Here is a 25,549-nt window from a genome sequence, read left to right as displayed (position 1 = left end):
TGTGTTTATGTGTGTAGATGCACACACATGCATGAGTGTGTATGTCATTCTCAGGAATACTGTCCATCTCCTTTGAGACAGTGACCCTGGTCACTCAGTTGGTCCAACGCTCTCTGTTTAGGCTGTAGTAGCTGGATAGCAATAGAGACCCTTCTGTCTCTGTCTCTCCAGTGCTGGGACTATAAGCTTGCACCACCATACTCAGCATTTTCACATGGGCTTTGGTCTTAAATTCAGGTTCTCATGCTAAAAGGGTAAAGCAATTTATTTGACAGAGCTATCTATCCAGCCTGTAGCTTTTATTTGCTGCAAGTTAGAATTTTGTTGGAAGGCCTTACCAACTTAGACTGTGCTGTTCATCATTTCATAGGGGTATGTGAAATAGACAATTCTGTTACATTATAACTGACAGGACTGAGCATCTTTGGTTATTTTACTTTGTCTTTGTTTGTGGAGATTAATGTCACTGAAGTGGACATTGAGCAATGACCCAGTCCAACTTTCTGTTTCTATTTGAACAGCAAGTAAAGTACGCAAACTGAAGAGTATCAGTTTAGAGTAGGGAGGAAATAATATCTCAGGGAACTGGCAAGTTCTATTTCAATAAAATTACCCAAGTAATTTGAAATGGACAAAAATGAGATAAAATTATTATATGAAGAGATAGCCAATATCCTTTAGTTGTAGTTTGTTTGTTTGTTTAGTCAGTTAGCTATGGATCTTGAGATGGTATTTCTATATAGCCCAGGCTGGTCTCTAGTTGAAGATCCTGCTGCCACCGCCTCCTAAATACTGGTATTTATGAGTACTATCATGTCATATATTAAGATTTTAGTAGAGCCAGGACTCTCCTGGAGAATAGAATGTAAAAGAAGACAAGGCAGTTCATATTCTCTGCTGTGCTAGAGATTCATATCAGTGTTAGAAGCAACTGGAAAGTTTGATTTCCCCCAATGGCACCAGATTTTCCACATGTATCATGAGAGCAGTTGTTCTTAACCTGTAGGTCATGACCTCCTGGCCACAAACAAACCTTTCATAGGGGTCACCTAGTACCATCTGAAAACATGGGTATTTACATGAAATTGTAACTTTAGTGATAAATTGCATAAATAACAATTATGAAGTAGCAATGAAATAATATTATGGTGGAGGATCACTACAACATGGGAAACTTAACAGGTTGTAGCATTAGGACAATTGAGAACCACTGAACAAGAGTTTTATTTGAAGTAGTGACACTAATGAGAAATTGTTAGAATGATATTTTCTTGGTTCTGCCTGTAGCAAGACCTCTATTTAAGGTCTCAGATAAAATCCCATTTTAGTTCCTTTTCGCTTGCTGGCAATACCAGACAAGTATTATTTATATCATGATTGCCAGAGGTATTATTGGGTAACAGTTTCTTGAAAGATGATCCGCAACCTCAAATTTCCTAGGAAATAATAACCCTCTATCTAAGTGCTGCTTAGCAACAAATGGAGGCTCATGCTATTTAGATGACAGGAAGAGTCATAGTGATCAAACTCTCAAATGGTTAAAAAAAATGTTCTATTGTAGTATATATAAGACATACCACATTCTAATATAACCATCCATGGTCATGATCAGCATCATAGGAAGAGAACATTAATAATCCATATTTGGGATGGTCACAAATCTCATTCTTAGAACCCTAAGAGAGGAAAAAAAGTTTGCTTTAGTAATTGTTGGAGACTCAAGCTCAAGCATGAAGATAGAACATGCCCTAAATCCTCTATGGCTAATTATATCAATAAAGTCTTTAATCTTTTGAAGGGGAAAAAGACTTTAAAAAGGTTTCCCTTTGGTTGTTAGGATAGTCTATATTCCAGAGACTTACATGTTAAATATTAGAGTAAAAATAAGTTATATAAAAATGTGGATAATATTAATTATCAATTTCTTATATTAGACAACATTTCTGGTAGAAGTAGTAGAAATCAAACTTAAAATAAGAATGTCTTAGTTTACTCTGAAAGTTAAAAGGTGGCTGGCCTTAAGAACTCTGTGTTGAATGAATAGGTATTTTTATACATGGTTGGCAGAAAGACAAAATAGTAAACCTACTTTGGAAAATCATTTAATGATTTCTTATAAAGTTAACTATATATGACCTAGTAATCTCATTACTGTGCATTTACCCAAAGAAGATCAAGACCTACGGATGCTTATGTTGTGTATGGCCATTGGAGCCCTTCCATATTTGCCTCAATCTAGAAACAACTGAGATTTCCCCTAGTGAGGGGATGGACAAACCCACTGTGGGATATCTGTGTGACAGACTACTAGTCAGCCACTGAAACAATTAATCACAAATGCATGGATAAATCTCAAGTGCATGAGGTCTCAGAACTATTCATCTAGATGGTAAAGGTCAAACACCCACTTACATTACCGGTTTCTAGAGCACTTATTAAACAGACTACAAATTTGCTAAACCAGGGCTTTTATATTTGTCTGACTTGATTGGGGACTGAACTTTAATTCTAAAATATTAACAAGACCCTAGGTGGTGTAGACATTGTTGGTGCAGAAACCAGACGTTGAGAAGATCAAATCTATAAACCATGATGAGGTGTTTCTTCCTTATTTTCGTCAAGACAATTTCTATTTTCACAAGATCAAGAGCTGTAAATATTTCATCATATACTCAGAATTAGTTATTTAAATCCCCACAAATCTATTCCTGCTAGAATTAGTATTGGATCAAGGAGCCTGAAATTGTAAAGATTTAAGCTTGAGAAAGGATGGAAACCATAATGATAAGTTACTGGTCTGTCCTTACTCCACAACCTCTTGAAATGTATCTCTCCTGCATTTAGTTTCTCTATTTTTAATTAAAATCTCAAAGCGAAACATACAGCAATGAATAAGTTCTGAAAATTAATACTCTGGTCAAAAGACTAAGACTCTCCTGTGTAGCCTGTGGGTCTGGAGTAGACACTTGGCTATTGAGCTTGTGTGACTCCTGAGTACATTCATAGGATGTGACTCTCAAGGACCTAAGTCACCCCCAGCTCCATGGCCTTTTGCTACATGACCTCTACTTACTTAACAACCATTCTTCTTTTCACTTCTTTTTGACTTCATTGCCTTTGAGAATATGTCTGTCTGCCTTTTCACTTCTGCTAAAGTTGTGTTTTGGTAGAGAGCTCACTTTGAAATACTATGGCTTCCATTTAAGACCTGCATTGTGGAATTCTCTTGCAAACTCTTGTGTAGGAGTTGAGAAATAGAGGAGAGCCAAGGGGGATGTAAGAGTCTGATGCAATGGAAACATGGATTTCAGATAACTCTACATGGTGCTCTGTGCCTGGGATAGCCCTTCTACAAGAGCCAGATCTTACAGACCACTCCCTAGGGAAACAAGCAGCTGAGCATCACCAGCAGCTGTTGTACCCAGAACTGTGAAGATGGAAGCCTTCTCCATGGGGAGATTCGGATGATCTTCCCCACAGCCCCATGTTGCTGTGTGTACAAAGCCTTATGCCTCCACCAGTAGCTGAAAGAAAATCTATCTAGAGTTTTCCTGAGCTTAGTTTAATCAGGTTTAGGTTGGCAGGGAATTGTGCTTCCAGAATATTCCTGGATCAACCCCATCTTTCCTTCTTTCTCTAGTATTATTCTCTCCCTCTCTGAATACCCATTCCATATGAGTCTTCCTTGATGAAAATCAGAATGTGGCCTGTTCACTCAGAAATTAAATATAGAACCTGAAAAGGTGAAGAGTATGAAGGCATGTCCTCTTTCCACACATTAGTTCCTCAATCTAGCTGAGTAGCAGTGAGCTATCCCTTCTGTGTGGTGAAGAATTTGTATGTTACATTCAGCAGTACTGCCTTGATTAGACACAGACAGACAGGCCCTTGTACTTTGTGAAGAAACGCCTACCAACAAACATATCAGCTTACCTCTGGACATACTATCCTACAAGCACATTCTATCTACCTGACTGCATGCCCACTTAAAGACCCAGCAACAGCAGCAGCAGCAACATCAGGCACCTAAGTGTATTAGTTTCTTGCTGATATAACAAAATACCATTAACTTGGGAACTTATAATGGGCACCAACCTTTATTAGTGTTAGAACTCAAATGACTAAATGTGTCTCATTGGTCTAAAACCAAATAATGGAAGGTCTGAGTTTCTTTGTGGACTTTGTAATAGAGGATTTCCTCTTTTGCCTTTCCAGCCTGTATAGGTTGCCTGTATCCCTTTAAGAGACTAAACCTACGCCGTCTTGGGACAGGCCTCCATGTTTAAAAAGAGGGTCTGAAAGCTTGACCTGCAGGTGAACCCAAGCTGCAACCAAGTACCAGGAAGGACCTTATAGCTTGTCCTTGGCCTATACCCTAGAGTTACTCCCTAGTAACTCCCTAGCTCCTTCCTAGTGACAGTCACTTAAACATTAGTCTGATTGTTTCAGAGGCACTTTCGGATCACTTGTGCTTGTTAAGGCTTTGCTCCAAAGCACCTACCTGTTGGCTTACAAGACTCATTCAATTAAATGCTGGCTAGGCTGGACACTCCCCTGCTTGCCACCATTTTCTATAACACCTTATCCCAATGAGAATTTGAGGCTTCTTCACTAAATCATCTTGCTGGTTCAGGGTTGGTGGTAAATAGGCCCAACCTGGAGCTTGTAAGTAAAGACCCTAAAGAGATCGCATCAGAGTTGGCTTCAGGGTGTGGTCTTTTGGGGCTCAAGAACAAGGCGCAATACCTTGAAGTCCATCCTACCTTCTGCCATTAAAGGCCTGTCAAAGCTTTCTCCCATCACAGCATATAAACTCTTAGTTTTTATCTGCCTCTTCTATAATTAAATTGTGATGATATTGCCTACCTGAATAATACATAATAATCTATTTTTATGGTGAGATGACAGCCACTTTAATTCAACCTGAAATCTTAATTGTCCTTTTTCCTTTCTTATGTATAGAGACAAAGGTAATACAAGTTTAATTCCCACTCTTTAGAAGTCTGTTGGAACTAGTTTACAGTACACAGATCAGTGGTAGAAAAGCACACACATTTATTTACATGTGCAAGTATAAGAACTATACAAAATATCAAAATCAAAGTATGTTGGGCATGATGGTCTATGGCTTCAGTCCCAACACTCAGGATACAGAGGCATTTCTGAGTTTGAGCATAGCCAGGTCTACATAGTGAATTCTAGGCCAGTCGAGGCTACAATGTGAGACCCTGTCTAGAAAACAAACAAAATATCAAAGAAGTCTCACAAAGTTGAAGACTAATTTCTGCACGTGGAAGAGAGTAATAATGGAAAACAATTTGAAAGGAATAGGAAGTGAGTTTGAGAAGTGAGGAATGAGCCCAAAGAGAATCACCAGGAACAATTTCTCTTGGCTTCCTGGCAGTAACTTACAGCTAAGAGAAAACGGGGTCATTGAACTTCGTTGTAGGTAAAAGCTGTCTTATTCACAAAGTCTTTCACAAGGTCTGTTTGAGCTGGTAATCATACATGTAAAGTGTATTTGGGTTTGGTATCTCCTTTGGTAGTTGACTTGATATGCTAATTTAAGCAGCCCCCCCCCCCAACAAGTGCCCAGAGGGGGCTCCAGACATTCCTCCTCCCCCGCCCCCACGACCTTGCAGCCTTTGGGCGCGGCCGGAGGGGAGGTCGTGGAGTCTGAGGGAGAGCCAGCTGACCAACCAACTCCTGTAGGGCCCCACTGCCCCCCACCCCCCGACCCCGGGGGCGGAAGGGCAATCCCCCCGGGGGTCTTTAAACCTCCACTCCGGACCGCAACAGCTAGGTACCAGGACATGAGTGGGGCGGACACGCGAGGCCAGAAAGTGGGGTATCAGGACCAGGGAACCCCTGCGCGGTACCCACATCCCCTAGGGCCTTAGACAAAGGCAATTTTGTGGGGAAGAAATTTTCTCAGCAGGCTAAGTTCTTGGTGGGAGAAAGAAGGGTTGTTCAGAGACCTCCTGAAAGATACCCACTTTCCTGTAATTCTGATCACATCAGTATTTTGAAGTGAATCCCTTTCAGTGCCCTGGCATGTGTTATATAACCATGGATCCATAGACACATGTGAAGACTAGGCTGTAGCCAGCTCTAACCTACTGCATGCTGTTATATCTTTCTTTCAGGCGATACTTTGCTTCCCTCTGAGGGACATCATTTTATAAAATAGCAATTGTCAATGCTTGGGCAGCCAGTGCAGAGGCAGAAACAATGCTATGTTTTGTCTGTTCACGTAAACAACCACCATCTATGGAGGACAAACAATGAGGCACAGACAGGGGATAAAACTTATTTATGCAAATAAATCGCACCACCTATAACTTTTCCAGTGAAGTCAGAAATACACACAGGCCTCTGAACATTCAAACACGACAAATGTCACAAGCCTGTCACCTGCAGTGCCTGGTAGACCTCACTGATAAGCATCAGACCATCTGGTGTATGTCACAATATCAATAGATGACAAAACCAACTCTGCCCCCTTGGCCTTTAGCGATACTATACTCCTCAATGTGGCACACTCAAACCACTGTCTAGACCTGGGCTCTATACTTTGAACCAGATTTCTGACTGGATTTATTTATATACAAACACCTGCAGTGGCTCTCCTCATATTTTGTATCAGTTCCATGTGCTTGTCTTCAGTAAGGCTTCTGAAAATTGGTAGCCATTTAGTAGTCATTCTGCAACATATAGAATCGTAGAAATTGTAATATGATATCTGAGAATGAGCATTAATAATTCAGATTAGACTTAAAGAGCAGCCTATAATTGCCTGTGGCCAAATCTCTAAAGTGAAATCCATAGCACATGGTGAACTGAAGCCAAGAAAATTAAGACGGCTCAAGAGTTTATTTATTTACTAAATCTCAAGACTATGAAAAGACATGCCTATTTCTCTCTGTGTTCGGGCATACATCATCAACACACAGGTTCTAAAGATGAAGGAGTCAACATGTTGTCTGTCATGCTTCCAAGGTCTAGAGTGTTCAGCCTAAATAGACCCCAGCTCTCCTGGAGTACAAACCCAGTTAGTGAGAACATCCTAGAGCCAAAAGACAGTAAAAGGCTGCTTTGGTAGAAGGTGAGGAAGGCCATTTGGAGAGCAGGCTGAGAGGTCCACCTAGTGCATCTGAGCCCTCCCACAGACTGAAGGGGACTTAGGCAGGACCTGAGGAGGGCAGCCTACCAGCCTGCCTGGGAAAGCTTTTGTTGGTTCCTTTGCCCCAGGGATCTGCCTTGGGGCAGGCTGACACCACTAAAAGGGAAAAGGCAGCATTGTGCTTCATTTTTAAAATAGATTAATTGATATTAAAAGCTGAATTCTGCAAGGCCTTTGATATTTCTGAGAACTTACCATCACAGATGTTTCTGTTCTTTTACTGAATTTCATTTCACTTTATAGGCCTAGCTTTAATTATTTCTGGAATTACAGGCGAAAGAAGTGAAAGGAAGTTTTCAGCTTTACTGGAAATTCTCTTATTTTATGCATGCAAGCTCAGAAACATGACCGTAGTCATTTGTAATTTCATTTACTCACCCAATAGACGACTTAAGGTCATGGAGAAAGAGCTCTCTATGTGGTTACCTTGTTTTGAAAATTTGAGATCCTATAAAAAGAAAACCAAAATCCTTTAGGCTTGCTTTAAATTTCTAGAACTAATCTGGTCTGCAGTGAAGACATGGCATGGTTTTTGAGCTGCCAAATCTGCTGTGTCCAGCCCCAGTGTTTCTGAATTGTGTCTGCCCAAGGTACCAGAGGAAGTCCTCTAAAATGACAAACGTCAAGTAGCCAGAGCACTACAGGAACTGCCTTTGGTGGTAAATGACAAGAATGTGGACCTCCACTCAGTCTCTGAAGCTTAAGTAGCATCAATCTCATGTTTCTAAGAATTTGATAGCTTTTTGGTCAAGATCAATTAAAAGTTTGGGAGATTTTTTTTTTCTCAAGTTGTATAGCTAGTCTCATAACTGCAGTGCTTAACCAAGGTACATTCATGGAACTTGAATATTTCCTTCCTAAATCTGTGTTTCATATTGTTAGTTATCTTTTGTTTGTTTGTTTGTTTTGTTGTTACTCATGATTGAACCAAACAGGTACCATCATGAAACCTTAACCTTTAAAATTTTTTTATTTATTATTGTTACTTATTTACTTATTTTGTTATTTATTCCTAGCACATTGGGGTGGGCATCCACAAGTGACTGTCCCCCACTATGTATGGTGCCGTGTGTATGTGGAAATCAGAGGACATCTTTCTGTACTTGTTTCTTGTCTTCCACCATGTTGAGGTAGGTTCTTTCTTATGTCTGCCATGGAAATGTATACAAGAGGCTCGGATCCCTGTGATTTCCCTGTGTCTGTCTTCCCTGTCACCAGCCAGGTGCTGGAATTATAGATACATGCGATCCCATCCAGCTTCTTACTCCATCTCATCAGTGCCCTTAAAGCCTCACCTTCAGGATCATAAATCCCAGTTTCCATCCTTTCATGGAAGTGTTTGCTTCCAGTACTTCATTTTTTCCTAGAAAGCTTACATACAATCCTCCCACAGCATCTTTTTGTAGAGAGTGGAACTGAGTTAAGTGTCATGCAACAAACACAAGGCTGATAGTTGGTTGATTCATTGAAAAGATATGTTTAAAGCAAGTGATCATAAAGATGATTTATTCATGCCTTGAACACCTTTACGTAGCTTAAAGCATATAATTTGACATTAATTTGCCAATCTTTGATGTAAAGTGAGGTTTGTTCTCTGACTCTGGGTCTGTTAATTGGCCTGATATGTTGTCTCTCCTAATAAATCGTACCACTAATACATGCCTTAAGATTCTCGACTTCAGTTTCTTTACATTGAAGCACAGTTAATGTGACTTTTGAAGCAATCTATTTGAATCAGTTTTTATAGAGGCTTGAGTTCCCCTGGAACCACACCTCACTCAACTTAGTTCTGTTGACTTGCTTTCAAAGGAGCTCTTGGAACCTTCACGTTATTTTTCATTGAAACATTTTTTCCCTCACAAACTCATATTTCATTGATTTGCATAAATCTAATTATTTACATACCACTTAGCTGCTTATATAATGTCAATTAGGACTCTAATAAATTTGGTAATAATTGCAATTGATTTTTAGTAAAATGGATGATCTTCAACATAAATAAGTCTGCTGGGCTACTAGACAAGAGCTTTGGGCTGAGGAGTGGGATATTTAGGGTATTTCTGTAGTTTTTTACTGCACCCCTCCCCACCCACCCAACACTAGCTGTGGGGCTTACTGGGGATGCCACATGCACTGCTTTGGCATCTGACCTTCTCAAGTTCCCTCTACCGGAGGGAAGTCTGGAAATGCTGTAGCATTTGATACACCCTAGAGTCACCCTGAAGGAATGAAATTCATAAGTTAAGTACAACTGGAGGAATCCTCCCAGATTTCTGTCTTTGAAACTCTTTATAGTCACCTACCCAGTGGCAGCCCTTTAGTGGCTCCTTTCCCCATTCCTCCCTGTGTTTTCATAGCTTGACTACAGTTTGTCTTTTGAAGAAACCCATGCTAAGATTCATACCCATTAAAAAATTAAATAGAGAGCTGAGAGAATTGGTGGGCCAGTGGATGGAGTAGGCTAATGAGAATGACCCCGACAGGCTGATTTAGTTGAATAGTTACTTGATCCTGTAAGACCCCCGAAGCTGGGCCTCCACTCAAGTCCAGGGATAAGCTGGCCAGCACCCCAGTGTCCCGATAGAAAACCACACCTGATGCAAACTGCAAGAGGTTTTATTATCAGCTAGCTGAGGACGAAGTCCCTCCGCTGTGCAGGGCAGGGGAGTTTGACCCCAAGCGGTGACAGTAGGGGGCTTTTAACAGCTAGCTGAGGAGTTGGGAGGAGTTGGGAGGAGTTGGGAAGAGTTCTTCTATTCCTGGTGTCCTTGGTGAAATTTACAAGGCAGGAGTGGGTATTGAGTTCTTTCTGAATTTTTATCTTCGTGTCCTTGGCACAGGAAGGCAGGCATCTCTGGTTGTACAGTATAGAAACAAAAAGACTTTTTGCTGGCTCTAGAGAACAAAGAGCTTCTTTCCAGCTGTATTTTTAGAGATCAGGGAAAACAAGCTTGGGGAACATCTAGGGGCTTTACCTTCCAGGGAGAAACACTCTAAGTCGGGGTCTCACAATCCCAGACAGGTGGGACTGTTTGGGAAGGATTACGAGGTGTCGCCTTGCTGGAAGAATTGTGTCACTAGGGATGTGTTCTGTAATTTTAAAATACCATTCCATTGCCAGTTAGATTTCTCCCCGCCTCCTGCTTGTGGATCTGGATGTGAGATCTCAGCAACTGCTCCAGCACTGTGCCTACCTGGGCTCATCTTCTGAAACTCAAAACCTGCAATAAACTCTTCTGTGATTTGCCTTGGGCATTGTGGTACCTTGACATGCCTGTAGAAAAGTAGCTACGTCTGTGCATCAAGTAGAAACTGCATGAGACGTCTTCCACCATTGTGGAGACTCTAGCTCTGTCTCTTCCTCTTCAGAATTTTAAGCAATTTCTAACCTTGTATTTAGACACAGGGTCTGTCTTTGCAGATGACAGTTTTGTTTTTACTTTAAGGGCCCTAGTATGTATGGCATATCCTAGGAAAACGTTACATCTTCCAACTAGGACAAAGGTTTGCCAGTCTGTCTTTAAGTTCCTCTAAATTCATGTTAGCCACCCTCGATTTTTGGCTCCCTCTTCATCTCTATTTTTGTTTCCTAATCTTATTTGTATCTCTTATTTACCTTAGCCCTCTAGTGACCTCTAGTTTGAGGTTTTTACTGCAAGAATCCACCACTTTTCTGAGATTCTCACTTTTGACTCAAGTTTTAGAAGTCCCTTCTTCTTCTTCTTCTTCTTCTTCTTCTTCTTCTTCTTCTTCTTCTTCTTCTTCTTCTTCTTCTTCTTCTTCTTCTTCTTCTTCTTCTTCTTCTTCTTCTTCTTCTTCTCCTCCTCCTCCTCCTCCTCCTTCTTCTTTCCCTCTAGCTCCCTTTTTTCCACCATTCATTGTAACTCTATTGCACTATGGATTTCAGGTCTGTCTCTCAGTCACTCTCTGGGGACTGCAGGTAATACTGCACATACAGGCTGTTATGAATAATTCCCAATCAACCTAACTTCCTACCACTTAGAGCCATCTAAATGTTTTTCTTCAAAGATACACAATATTGAATTAATGCTCTTTCAGAAACAGAACAAAAACTATTGTACTCTCTTTCCCCCTTTCTTAAGAACAAGTATTTAGATAGTGAAGTGATTGAACCACTCTTCGTTCTCTATTATTAATGGAAAATTGGCCATAAATTGCTGAGGCGTGACTAGCGCATTCCCCAACACAGCTGCGAATGCTTTATGCTGGATCATTTTTGATTTCTGAGAATAAAGGAAGGAAATGGTTCAGAGCTGGCACTTCTCTAAACATAACCTTGTGTCATTCTCAACAGAGAATAACTACTCTGAAGAAAGAGCTGACAAGAAAAAGGGCCACCTTCAGCTCCTTCCCTCCCCACACCTCCTGTTTTTATGGTGTGGTGGGTTTGACTGCTAGCTTTGAAAAGGTAGCATTGAATATTTATTTTTTACAATTTATAAAACTAATATAAAATTCCTATGTGCTTGGTAAATGCTTCATAATTAATACACTGCAATTCATGATATCATCTTACCACAATTTGAAAGCACATGTTTTATTCAATATCTTTACCCATACGTTATCCATTTTAATCTTCAAAGATCCTAGTAAAATATTTATTGGTATTCCCATTTTATAGATGGAAGGAAGTATTCAGGTAGATATATTAATTATTATAAAGATACAACCCATGGAAATGAGGGTTGGTGTTGTTTCTTCTGTAAGTACTTAGCTCTGTTTTCTCCAGTTATGATTTTCTTCTGAGATCACCCATCCCTTAGGAAAACATTTCTTCCTGCCTCCAGGTGAAATCTATGGAGTAGCTGCAGAATGCTGAACATTCAGTCATTGACATCAATGTCAATCAAGGTTGACACTGATGTTACAGCATATGAGATCCATGGCTTTAAAAGAGTCCCATGATGTGAGAATGCCATCAGCACCTGGACAAGTTGTCAGGCAAGGGAATATAACTATGGTTAAAGGTAGCTGGCTCCTATGTGTGTGTGCGTGTGTGTGTGTGTGTGTGTGTGTGAGAGAGAGAGAGAGAGAGAGAGAGAGAGAGAGAGAGAGAGAGAGAGAGAGAGAGAGAGAGAAGGGTGAGGGAGGGAGGGAAGGAGAGAGGGAGGGGCAGAGGATGAGGGAAAGGGCAAGGGAGAGGGGGAGGGAGGAGACCAGTTCATTCCAGCTTTTGATCTCTTTCTTTCTTTTCTTCATTTCCCTCCTCTGTTCCCTTCTTCCTTTCCTCACCCCAACTCTACCCCTGCCTCCCTCCCCCCATGCCTTCCTTTCTTATTTCCTTCCTAAGGAAGCATCTCCCTGTGTCCTCATGGCAGTCTTGGTACTCATTACATGGAGGGCTATGCCCTAAATCTTGCAGTGGGCGTCTCGCCTCTGTCTCCTTAGTGTTAGAGTTATCAGCCTGTGCAACCACACCTCACTTTCGGCAGATTTCTTAGATTACCTGCAAAGTTTTTCATTCATTTAAGCTAAATTCTCTGGTTGGAATTTGTCACTTTCAATTAAAAAAAAATCCCGCAGATGTCCTTGTTGGTAGATTGCTTCATCTAATCCATGCAAGAAAAGCACAGACAGTTCCACCATTAGCACAGTTTCAGTTCTGGAGTTGAACTAGATAAAATTATGCTCATTTCAACTAATCTACTGGGGAAACTAGCAGGTGCACACAACCCAAAAGCAGAGCACATCTTTCTGACTCTGTCGCTGTTTCTATCTCTGTTTTGCTCTGTATCTCTGTCTTAGTTTCTCTGTCTCTCTCTGTCTCTGTCTCTCTCTGTCTCTGTCTCTCTCTGTCTCTGTCTCTCTCTGTCTCTGTCTCTCGGTCTCTGTCTCTCTCTGTCTCTCCCTGTCTCTGTCTCTCTGTCTCTGTCTCTGTCTCTCTGTGTGTGTGTGTGTGTGTGTGTGTGTGCATGTATGGTGTGACTCATTCTCCCTATACAGCCCCAGGCTGGCCTTGACCTCTCTCACTCATTATACCTCAGCCTCTCAAGTGCTGGGGCTCTATGCTGTTCCATATCATTCCCTTCCTTCTTAATGCAACTCTAGTTTTTTTCTTCTTCTTTTCCATAGTTTCTTGCTTTTGTTTGTTTGGTTTCAGCTTTTATTTATTATTTTAACTGATGAAGGCCAGAGAAGATAAAACAATGCAATAGATGAGATACACTCAACTGTGTGATTTGATACAATTTTTAATATCCTGAAAATCAAAATCTCCATGTGCTATAAATATGTCATTATTTTAAATTTAATAGCTATTTCTGATAGGTTACTTCATCTCCAAGAAATTTCTAATTACTGTGTACTTATTGAGCACTTATTTTGTTGAAATACTATCTTTGGTGCTAGAGAGCTGAACAGATGCAGAATATGTGTTGGCTCAATACTAAACCCTTCATTTTCCCCTCCCATACTCCATTGCTTCTATTTTTCTTTCTCAGCTGAGTTGAGAAAACTTCTCTTACACAAATCTTCTAAAATCTAGGTGAGACCCTTTGCCTCAGCCATTGTGCATTGCCTGCTGTTGCTCCTTCTCTTGAGAGGGTTGGTTTCTGCCTCCAGGAACTGCACCAGTACAGACATCTGCAGACAGTGCCTTCTTCCGGAGTCAGCTTGCAAAGATGATGAATCTTGGTGCCATTCTCATTATGCAGCTCTTGTGAGCCCAAGATGGAGGTAAACTTCTGAAAAGCAAAAAGGCTGTCTTCTGCTTTTCCTACCCTGCACATGTTCCTCTTTGAGAGCATCCTCATTTACTGAGTGTCCCCTTGCAGGACTTGTTGGATAATTTCTTGATATCTTAGCACAGAGATTCATCTGGAAAGAGGGAACCTGAATTAAGAAAATGACTCCATCAGACTCGCTTTTTGGCAAGTCTATTAGCCATTTTTTTAATGATTGATGTGAGAGGGCCCCACTAACCCTTGCTTCTGGGTTACAGAAGAAAGCAATCTGAGCAAACTGCAGGAAACAAGGCAGTAAGCACTGTTCTCCCATAATTGTTGCAAGTTCCTGAATCCTGATCCCTGCCTCTGGTTCCTGACTCTCCTTCATGATGCACTGTAGCGCTGATGTAAACTAACTCCTCCCTTTCTCCCTGCTGCTTTTGTCTTAGCAATAGAAGGCAAACTGGCACAGACATTCCCTGTTTTGGACTTCTTGCTCTCTTACATATTTTTCACATAAAAATCATGTTTATCCTTCCTACCAGCCTCTGTGCTCACCAATCACACACTTGCCAACTCTGTGGTAAATGAGCAGAAGCTGCAGCCTTGTGGTGTTGGGGTTTGATGCTAAACATACATACCCCATAACGTATGCTGCTTCATAACTGGACAAGCTGGTACATCTGAGGAGAGGCGCATGTCCTGCATTCCCTAAAATAGTATATCAGCAGCTGCACTAATTTTAGATAGGAACAAAAAATGCCTGTGGATGTAAAGGCTTTGCTTTTCTCTACAAAGTCAGCTTGTGTGGAAAAACTGGCTAGAGATAGGGAAAATTAACAATGTTATAATTTTCACATAAACTAAAGTAAATGAAAGATCTATAGAATAGATGTTCTCTAGTATTAATAAGAATATCTCATTGAGCTGTTTGGACTAGAGAGGGATAGATAGATGATAGTTGGGTCTCATATTCACAGCCAATGAGTGTTGAGTTGTGAATAACTGCCAGAATGTTTTCTCAAGAAAAGGGCAAAGACTGGAGGAGAAAAAAATGTAAAAATTGATAGTCATCTTTGGGGAGTTGCCACATGAAAACCTGGAACAGAACCAGCATTGGGGTATGAAGGCTGAGGGGAAGGAGACAGAAAGGGCTAGGCAGGGAATTTGTTGACAATATTTTGTTTTTCTAAGTTTGGTGGGCAAGTTTGGACAAAGTGAAGATGTCTTTATTGGGTGCATATATTATGATAAAAGATCGCAAAGGTGCCCATTTATTTTACTCATCCATGAGATGTGTATAATCATTGTCTTACCTTACATTTGTGGGAGCCAGACTTAAAGGGAGCTAGCTGGCCTGGCACAAGCAATGAAAGGCATTGACCTGAATTTTCACCCACTGACTTAGTTCTGTGCCATGGCATACTGTGTTGTGTACTTGGTCAACTGCTCTCTGCACCTCTGTGATCTTCTGGTATCTTCTCTATCCATAGAGCTGGAAATCTGAAACTCTTATATGTCACAAATGCTTTATAACTAATTTTAAATCCAGTTGTCCAACTGTAATGACTTTTAAGGCAATGCTGTGAAGTTATGAGTGTCTGTCATATTTCCAGTGGTAGTTGTCCCTTTCTGGAATGTTGATCCATTTTGACTTCTCAGCAGCAGGAATTACTGAACATGTCCAGATCCTGTGACTCAGTAACAAACATGATCTTGCAGGTTTTAGCATGGACCTTCTCAGCTTCTACCTTTTCCACCCAGAGCACACACATTTGTTGGATTAGTTATCACTGGAGTCTTTCTCCTTTTCTTTCATTGGTTCAGTTGTCTTCGTTAAAGCTTACTCAGATATGAGGCAAAATGATTGAAATAATTCCTCTACTCTACTGACTTTTGAGCTAACTGTTAACTTTTGCTTCAGCAAGCATATGGTAATAAGTCAAATAAAAGCTACCTTCTAGAATAATAGTTCACAGCTATTTCCTTTTAGATAGCATATACATTTATTCATAATTCACCCATACCATGCATGCATGGAACATATTACCTTAGTCTAGGAAATTTTCCTGGGAGATCACTGTGGGCCTGCTTTTCACAGCGTACATGAGAACTTTAATCTCAGGCATGTGGTTTTTCCGTAGAGTTATAAAATTGCATTGTGGAAGGATTAAAAGAATTCCTCATCATTGTTATCAATACTTCCTTAGTTCTATTACAATTGTAAACTATCCAGGCGAAGCATAGCATTCACCTTGATGTAATCTCTTCCACTTGTGTAAGCATCCAGGGGATCTGAAGGCTGTCTCAACAAGTACAGAACCTACTGTGAAAACTTGACCAAAGGCAATTGATTCAAACTGGGCTCCAAGGACATACCAGTGAAGGCATATAGGAAGTCAGTGGCAAAGAAAAAAAGGAAGGAAGGAATGATTTCAGGTCAAGTTTCAGTTCTGGCTTTATCACTTTAGGCTGTGTGAAGCACACAAATGATACTATGTAGCTTTTTTCTTTGGAATCAAGAATCTGAGCTTTCACACTTGCTTCTAGTCAGTCATTGGCCGTGGATCCTCTTTGGAGATCTGAACTTGTGGCTGTACCCAAAATAACTCTGGTACCCTAAACTCAAAGGAATAACTTTAAAGGAAGTTGCTACAGATATAAGGTATTGATAATGCAGGTAGCTAAAATTTGAGCGTCCAGTCCTAGAGAAAGACTATTAAGCAAATCCAAATAGACCCATAACAGTGTACATCCTATATACATGACCTACCATAGGCTCATGGATGTAATATATATTCTCTAACATTTTTCAGAGACTAGAATCTTCTATGACACTTATTGATCCTACACAGCTGTCTGTCTTTATCTTCTATGTTTTAGTATCTGCATAGTCTCCTGATACTCCCCATCTCAACCCATAGTTCTTTTTTATTGCTTTGCATTATTTCTTCAATGCAGTTATAATTCTCTGTATTATTATTTTAAAAAGTTTAAAATATCTCTGCCCAACGTAAGTTCTGTAAAGACTGAAATATCTCTTTTCATCCTTTCATTCACAATACTAGAATTCTTGGCATAGCATAGGTATTTAATATAATTTGTTAATGAGTCGTACCTGTGTGGATGAAACAATAATTATGAAGCGAAATGTAGAAACACCGTGAAGCACTTAGAGAACTTTGTATTAAATATAAGATTTCTTGTTAGTCTCCCCTTTTCATTATACCAGAAAACATAGATGAAGGATTACATTAAAGCTCAGTCTATAGTCTTTCAAAATATTGTAGGTAATATCAGTTTTAATGGGTATATTTTCCAATAGTATAATGCTTTCAGGATTTTTTTTTAAAAGAAAATTGTGGTATTGAAGGGAGCTCTTTAGTTATTTGATGCATTCCATCTCTCAGTGGACCAAAATAGCTTCCCTTTTCCCCAGAAGATGTGTGCATTCCATTATGTCATTATTGAATGCATGTTTGGCAGAAAGTGCTGTTAAATTTTTGCATGGGACATATTTTATGTAAAAAAATGTCAGTGAATTCTTGCCACATTGTGCTTCACAGTGTTTCTTGCTGGAATTAGCTACAGACCCCTTTCTTTTCTGCCATGATGAGGGGGGTATAGTAACTAATATTATAATCTACACTCTATGCCTTAGGTGAGAAACTGGTTCAGGAATTCAGAATGTTTCAGATCTTTTACACTGCACCAATATTTTTCTTCCATTAGACAAATGCCATTTCCCTTAGTAGCAATTTAGTCATTACCCCATAATATAAAAGAAGTGTGAAATCCGTCACAAGGAAGATGGTGTTGTGACACAAAGAAAGATCCTCTGGGAGGTTTAACCCGGTTTTCTACAAGATTGAAATGAATGTGACATTATGTTCATATTCATAATTAAATTTATTCCTTTTTAATGTGTGTGTGAATGTGTGCTCATCGAGATGAAGAAAATGAGAAAATGTGGCCTGACTGTAGATTGAGGACAGACCAATCTTAACCTTAAATATAGCACCTTAAATGTGTGGGCCATGTTGTAATTTCAGTTTCAGGCACTCGATGTGATGCTGTAAAGTATAGATGTGACTTTTGGCTTGGACTAATAATAGATAGCTAATGGACTCCCCCAGGAGAATTGTAATTACCTTTAAATGCCTTTCATCTGTGCTGAGCATGAGCAAGAGAAAGTGCTCTCCTTGGCCCCTTGCTGATGTGCCTTTAGTTTCAGAGTAATGGTGACAGAAGTAAACCCTTAAGAAATATTTGTTGAAACTGGAAATAGAAATAGAAATGGATGTGATAGAAAGAAGACCAAGAGTAGAGATGAAAATAGAGAAAAGAAAAAGAGGAAGTTGAAGAATAGAAGAGGGAAGGGAAGAGGGGGGCGAAGGAAGAAGTCTGAGAACAGGACACTAGATGGTCAACATGGCTAAATAACTCCTACACTGCTCAGTAAAACTCGCCAGCAAACAAACAAAACAATGCAGACAAGTAAGTATTTTGAGCTATTGAGTAGTTGGGAAGAAAGTAATGGATTAGGAGTCTATGTAAGATATAGAAAACTGCAATGTAGTAATTTCCTGTCATTATCTCTCAAAGACTGTTTCTGTGCCTTGTTCTACAATTCTAAGCCTTAACCAGGGATGAGAGAAAATAACTATGATACTATTTATCTGGTCATATTAATACTATTTAGATTTTGTAGCATAAAAGTAGAATACTTCATCTTCCTATCATTTCTTAATTTTATGTGTATGTCATATATATGTATATATATATATATATATATATATATATATATAATTCTTGAATGAGATTTCAGTGTTAATCTTCCTTTTCACTACCAGTAGGAAGGGCTGATGATGGCTATGTAACTGTAGAAGGTAGAGAGATTATTCAGGAGTGACAATTGTCTATCTCATTGGAAGCATACCTGAAATATATACTCTGGGTACATTATTTCTTTTACCCACTGGAAGAGTCTTGAAGTAGATAGGTACAGCCAATTCTAGAGAACTTACTGCCATGGGAATTTATAAAAGTTGGTGTGGCCGGATATTTTGGGATTCCACCATAGAAAGTGTGTATGGGATAAATGAATTTCTTCTGCAACATCTAGTGCTATTGATCCATGGAGGGCGCCAAGGTCAGAATGAAATTGAAACACTGTGGATCAGGATTTGCTCAATGTCCTGATCTTATCCTATATGTGATATGAGAGCTACCAAAAAATAGCTAAGCTGTGCCATTTTTATTACTCAGTTTCTTGGAGATTTATTTAAAAAAATGTTCTGCCAGATGAATGGTGTATGTTGTCCAGGCCACATTCTTAGGTGCTCAGGACAGTTCACAGGCAGGAGTCTTGGGGATATTTGGGATATATAATCAATTCCTTCTAGAGGATCAGAAAATGTTCCGAGAGTACAGGCAGTGTGTATCCTGCCTCATCGAATTACTCACTTAAGCTGGTTGTAGGAACAGAAGGGAATTTGGAAAATTTGACAACAAAACTTCAAAGCATGAGCATTCTCATCTCTTAGACCCAATCTGACTGAACTCAAGGGCTGTGTTGTGGTTGTGTGCCAGTTGTGATTCTAGTAATGGCATTCCTGCTTGTTATTTGTAATCTCTGTCCTCCCCATAACACTATGACTATCATGTTGGAGGATAAAGATGTATAGTTGGTCCATATCACCTCAGTAACCCTTCCTGACAATTAAACAACTGGGAGTGATTTGAGATATGGAAACCCAAACCAGCCAAATCAGCAAGCTGACACTCATCTGATCTCAGATATGACAGCAATGAACATGTGATAATGCGCTGCTAAACTTTTGTGCTTGTTTGCCTGGCAGTGTTATTGTGTCAACAGATAAGTAATCTAATTGGCTAGCTATGAGTTTAGAAGATAAGTGGGAAATTACCACTCTGCAGTAAGTATTGATAACCTTGACAAGGTTTTCTCATTGATAGTAACCATTGGATAGTATAGGCTTACATGAGTGTATTGGAGTCTTCATTTCTAAAAATAATCAGGAAGGACACAGATGAAGAAATGGGGATCTAAGGCTTTCTTCTAGTTGAAAGTAATAACCATTGATTTTTCTGAAAGCCTTCTAGGTATAGTCTACAAGTATACAGATTTTAGCTATTAAGATACCATGGAATGATACCAGACCAATGAAGGATGGAATGGTACAAAATAAGTGTTTTCCAATGTAGCACAGTGAAAACACCTTTCAGGGGAAAATGTAGTTGTGGATGTCCCCAGGGTAGAAGAACTAGACTGAACACAAAAGAACAGCAGGATTTCTGTACACAAGAGAAAAAAAGAATTTTAGGAGGAAAAATACAGTTTGCAAAATAGAAAACATTACTCATAGGAAGCCTGCAATGACAAAAAGTATAACATCTTCCAAGTTCAACAAAAGATATATTTTGCTTAAGACTGAAGATATAGTGTAGATACAGACAATGTGTAGTGGCTATTCCTGGTTGTCAACTTGACTATATTTGGAATGAACTACAATCCAGAATTGGAAGGCTCACCAGTGACCCTTATCTGGAGGCTTGGAGATCCTTATCTGGATCTTGGTATGGAGATCTTGAGACATAGTGGCTATGGATTCCAGAAGATTAAATCTCCTAGTTTAAGGAGATTTAATCTGGGCTACACCTTTCATCTGGGATTAAAGGTGTGGTGGAACACACCTTTAATCTGGGCTACACCTTCTGCTGGAGACAATATAAGGACATTGGAAGAAGGGAGTCTAGCTCTTGCTCCTTCACCTGCTTGCCATGTGAGACTGAGTAACTGCTAGATCCTTGGACTTCCATTCACAGCTGTGACTGAACCATTGTTGGGAATTGGGCTGCCGACTGTAAGTCATCAATAAATTATTTTACTATATAGAGACTATCCATAAGTTCTGTGACTCTAGAGAACCCTGACTAATGTTAACATTTTCATCATAAGCTCAATTCACTGAAAGGAGACCACTGCAGGGATTGGCAAAACAACATGAAACAGTGATGTAACTCTTTCTGGGCGAGGCAGGCAAGCATAGTGTAGCTTGGAAACCTGGAACTCCATTTGGCCTAATTCTCTCAAGTCCCTTTCCCAGCAATGTGTCTCCCAACATGGAATCCTTACCTGCCTTCTGTTACACATCCTTCCACTTTACTGGGACCCTCCCTTGCCTATGGGCATACACACACCTCCTCTTTACTATGACCCTTTCCTCCCCAACTTGCTTCTTGGTCATGATGTTGTGCAGGAATAGAAACCCTGACTAAGACAAATTGGTACCAGAAGTGGGGTATTCCTGTGACAACCTGACCATGTTTTGGGGACATAGAAGACATAGACATAGAAGGTAGTCAGTCTCTCCTTTGCATCTGAAACAGTTTGTTGTTTCATGATTAAGAAAGTTGATACAAACTTCTTACATCAGTTTAGGTCTGATTCCAATATTGCTTCTTTCCATTTCTGTCATCATGCATTCATTTCAAGGCTAGATACATGTTAATTGCTTGTGGGCTGATTGCTTGGCAGAGATGGGGGGTATGTCAATAATTAAACTTGGTTGCTGACCTCAAGGACTAAGGGAAAAGAAGGCAGGAAAGATATCCACAGAGCTGTTAATCACTGTTATAGCAAGTATCATTGCAGAGCCAGGTACCAAGTTGCTCTGCCTGTAAGGAGGCACAAGCACATCAGGAATTGTGGGATGCAGAACTTAGGCTAGGATTTACAGAACCTAGGTTGTTATGGATGAACTTCAGGACATCAGATAAGGTAATGGATCATCAGTTATTTCTTCTACCAGGCCCAACACAAGCTTTCAAAGGCACACACTAACACTTTTCAGTTGACTGTCGTCACTGTTAACGTCTGTGTTTTCTCATTGTCTGGTTAGTTCAGCTGGGGTCAAGGATGCATTTTCTGCTGCTGTTGTTATTGCTATTGTAAAAAACGTATTGTCATTTTGAATTGGCTAAATTTGATGCCTTCTTTTGCACTATTTAAATATTCCTTGAATTCTTGGAGGAGATAGGGAATGCTCTCAACATGTCCTGATGCCTTAGCTGGAGCAGGTGGAGTGTCTTCAGGGATGTAGATTCTCATGGGTGTGTCCTATCTTTTGATATTATGAGACATTACCATTGACAAAGTTTATTTTAAAAAACTAATCATTAAATTTTAAAAAACAGAGAAAACCATCATGTTTTGACTTTATGGTTTGGTACTGGACCACAATTATAGGTATTGTTGGTAACATATGGCTGCATGTGGACTGCAGGCCAAAGCTTGTCCATATGCTGAGAGTGAGGTTCAGAATCTGGAGAGGTAGAGCTGAGCTGAGAATATTGTACAAATGAAGAACTGAGGAAGTGTCCCTGGAGAGTAACAGGGAGGAGAACCAAAGGGGGAAAGAAAGGGGTTACATCAAAATCATAGTTTAATATGAAGTCCATCCTCAGCCAGATTCCACAGGGAGCTCTGGAGCCTAGGTAGTTCCAAGGCCTTAGTCAAATCGAGGCAACAGTCTATGCATCCACTAGCATCTTGTTAGCTTCTGGCTCCTTCCTTTCTCTAATGAAGTAGAAGGAGCATGTTCACTTCTCCAGGGTTCCCACCTAAGGTGATTCCACCACTGGCCAGGGACCATCACTAAAAGCATGCACTTGCCTGCAGTTAATAGCTAGTAGTCACAGTAGCTGGGCAAGTTCTAATGCCAAGACATTACACATACAAGGAGAATTCAACATAAGGCATAGCCACAGAAAGCAGAGTCCTGAAGGTCCTCCTTGCATTCTGGTTCCATTACTTTTAGTCTGTGACACTGGCGAGTAAATGTCTGTCTTCCTAATTCATCAGTACCATGGAAGTACTTCCAGTGCCCATTTTGGTGAGGATAAAATGACACATTTGACTCAAGATTCAAATGTGCACCACACTGCTATTTTGCCATTCGTCTTGAAGTGCTTACCATAACTACTTCAGTCTTCACAGCCTTGGATTTCCCAGTTGACTTTGAAACAATGTTTGTCTCATTGCCTGCCAAACTCTCTCACTTCACCTGAGCAGCAGGCTTCCTGAGTCCTTCACAGACAACAGAATCAGACATGTAAAGACTTACAAACAAGCTGGAGTTACAAAGCACATTCATGCTGTACTATTGGGAAGAGGGAGCCACATCAGAATCTGCTCAGACAGGGTTGAGAAATTATAAAGGAGAGATCCATTGGCACAGAGGGAAATGGGTTTTTAAAATGAGTTTGCAGATATTAATGTATTTTCTCCCTTGCTTTTCCTTTCTGTTACCAATATTGTAATACTATGGGGGGTTTGTTTGATTGTTTGGGGTTTTGGCACTTTAGAACATCCAGTAAATATGCAGCACTGTAAACCATGTGTGCTAGAGAAAAAAGGAATAAATATTCCATCATGTTCCAGTAAAGAACAGAATGCCCAAGTGTTGCGGCCCGCCCGCGGTCCACAACACGAACTGTTCACTGAGAATGGCAGTTCCCTGCAAAGAGAGGAATCTAGACGGGGCGGAAGAAACAATGGAGTCAAGACAAAACTCTGATCAAGACTCAATTTAATATTTCCAGACACTCAGTTTATAAAGGAAGGGGGAGGGAACCCAATTTCCCGCCAAGTAACTCAGGGTCCAGTAGCAGGACGAACACGTGTGTGCCTCCAGGCAGCAAAGGCAGGTTCCAGCAGTGGGCGTGGCAGGACGAATGAGCCGGTAGCTCCACCCTTGAGCAGGCAGGTTCCAGGCTGGGGGGAAGGGAGGCCACATTTCCCCCCATTAGATAACAAAACAAAAATAAAAAAGGGGGTGGCCTGTGGCAGAAAAATTATCTATGTTCAATAGTTCTGCCTGAGTTCCTAGGGCTAAAGAAAAAACCTATTTCCGTGGGATTCCCTAACTATTCTAATGGTAAACTGTATCTGGCTGAGACTGTCTTAAAAGCACTGACTGAAATACCAGCACTGGGCTGAAGGCTCTGACTTTATAATGCTAATTAGTGCTGAATAGGTAGCTACCTGTTTGCCTTTTAAGTAGGGCGTTGGAACCCTGGCTGAGTTTAGCTAAACAATTTTAGAATAACACTGAACTGATAATTATCCACAATTTTGGGTGACAGGCAGGGGGACAGTGAGAAGAGATTAAGACTGGCTGGCTCCTAGTACAAGGCCAATTGGCTTTTTTATTTTTTGGGTGGGAGGCAGTGAAGGGCTTGCCCTTACAACAGCAAGGTCTCCAATCTCTCTCCCCCCTATTAATTAAGTTTAAATAGGCAATGCTTAACAGAGGTGATCAAATGATTTTCTCATCCGTAGATGAGTGGGCCTTTAACCTTGACTTGGGTGGACATTGGCCTGATTCCTCCCGTGAGCATTGTAACAACTCACATCTGTGGCTCTTGGTATCTTTTGGGGAGGGGAGGCAGAGCCTTAAGTATTTTTAGTGTTTAGCTGGAGTCAGATACCAACCTCTTTCAAATCAGGTGTGTCGCACAGGGAACTCAGAAACGGTCAAACTGGACCTTCCCTCCGCAGTAATCTCCTGCGCCAAGCGGTACCCATACCGTATTCATATGATTATGAATCAGTATCGCAATTCTGAGTTATTGCGAGGTCTCTATATGAGACTTGTCAACCTCAGATTTAGCAAGGCCTAGACAAGGATTATGTCAGTATTAACACCATTAATTTTGGTTAAACTAGGAGCTGAAAGTCTTTCCTCTTCATCTCTGTTATTCCCAGTAGCCTGAGGAACTAAGGACACCTTGCAGTAACAGCAAGGGTGAAAAGCCAGAGGCCAGCTAAGGGACTAAGCCTATATCTATCAAAATAAGAACTAATCTTTGTAAATATATATGAAATTTCTACTTTCCTAGCTCTCCTGGTAAATCTAAATCTTATCTTAGACTGAAAAGCCACATGCTGGGATGTCCCTGGAAGGGAGATTAGCAGAACCACCTGTTTGCTCTTAGGGGCGGGGCGGAGAACCGGAGAATGTAGATTGACCTGCTTGAGAGAAGGAAGAATACTAAACAATTAGAGTGTAGTAATGTAAATTTTCTGTTTGGAGAAGTCAAGGTACTTTATTTAGATGCAAATTGTAAAGCTAAAGTTAATCTCCGACCTCTTGTAGGGGAATTGGCTCAGAGGAAACAGTGTTTTTGAGAGCTTCCACTCCCAGCTCAAGAGGAATTTTAGTCTTTAGAATGATACTTACGAGGAGAGACAGAATCTGTGTTTACCTGACGAATTAATCTCTCTGGTAGCCACCGTGCTTCATCTTCATCTCGTGAAAAAACACAAACCGAGCCTCTTCCCCAGATTAGAACTGGATCTGGACCCTTCCATTTATTAGTCAGGGCGTCCTTCCATTTTACCAATGCATAAGAATTAGAAGTAACTGGGTGCCAGTGGCGTTCCGCTGCAGACTGACCTTTAATGTCAGTTTGCAAAAAGTTTAGGACAAATAAGGTAAAGGCAAGGTGAGCCTTTGGTGACCTTGGGGAAATACTCTGAATTAACTTTGCTAGGTAATTTAGAATATAGGAATCTCTAATAATTGAACTGAATATTAGACCAGTCTAAGATTGAGTTAGAATGGCTGGTCACACTGAAGAAGAGTGAAAAATC

This window comes from Mus caroli, unplaced genomic scaffold (assembly GCF_978045245.1).
Source record: "Mus caroli unplaced genomic scaffold, Mus_caroli_1 scaffold_2, whole genome shotgun sequence".
Lineage (NCBI taxonomy): Eukaryota > Metazoa > Chordata > Mammalia > Rodentia > Muridae > Mus > Mus caroli.
Note: the sequence above shows the minus strand (reverse complement) of the source record.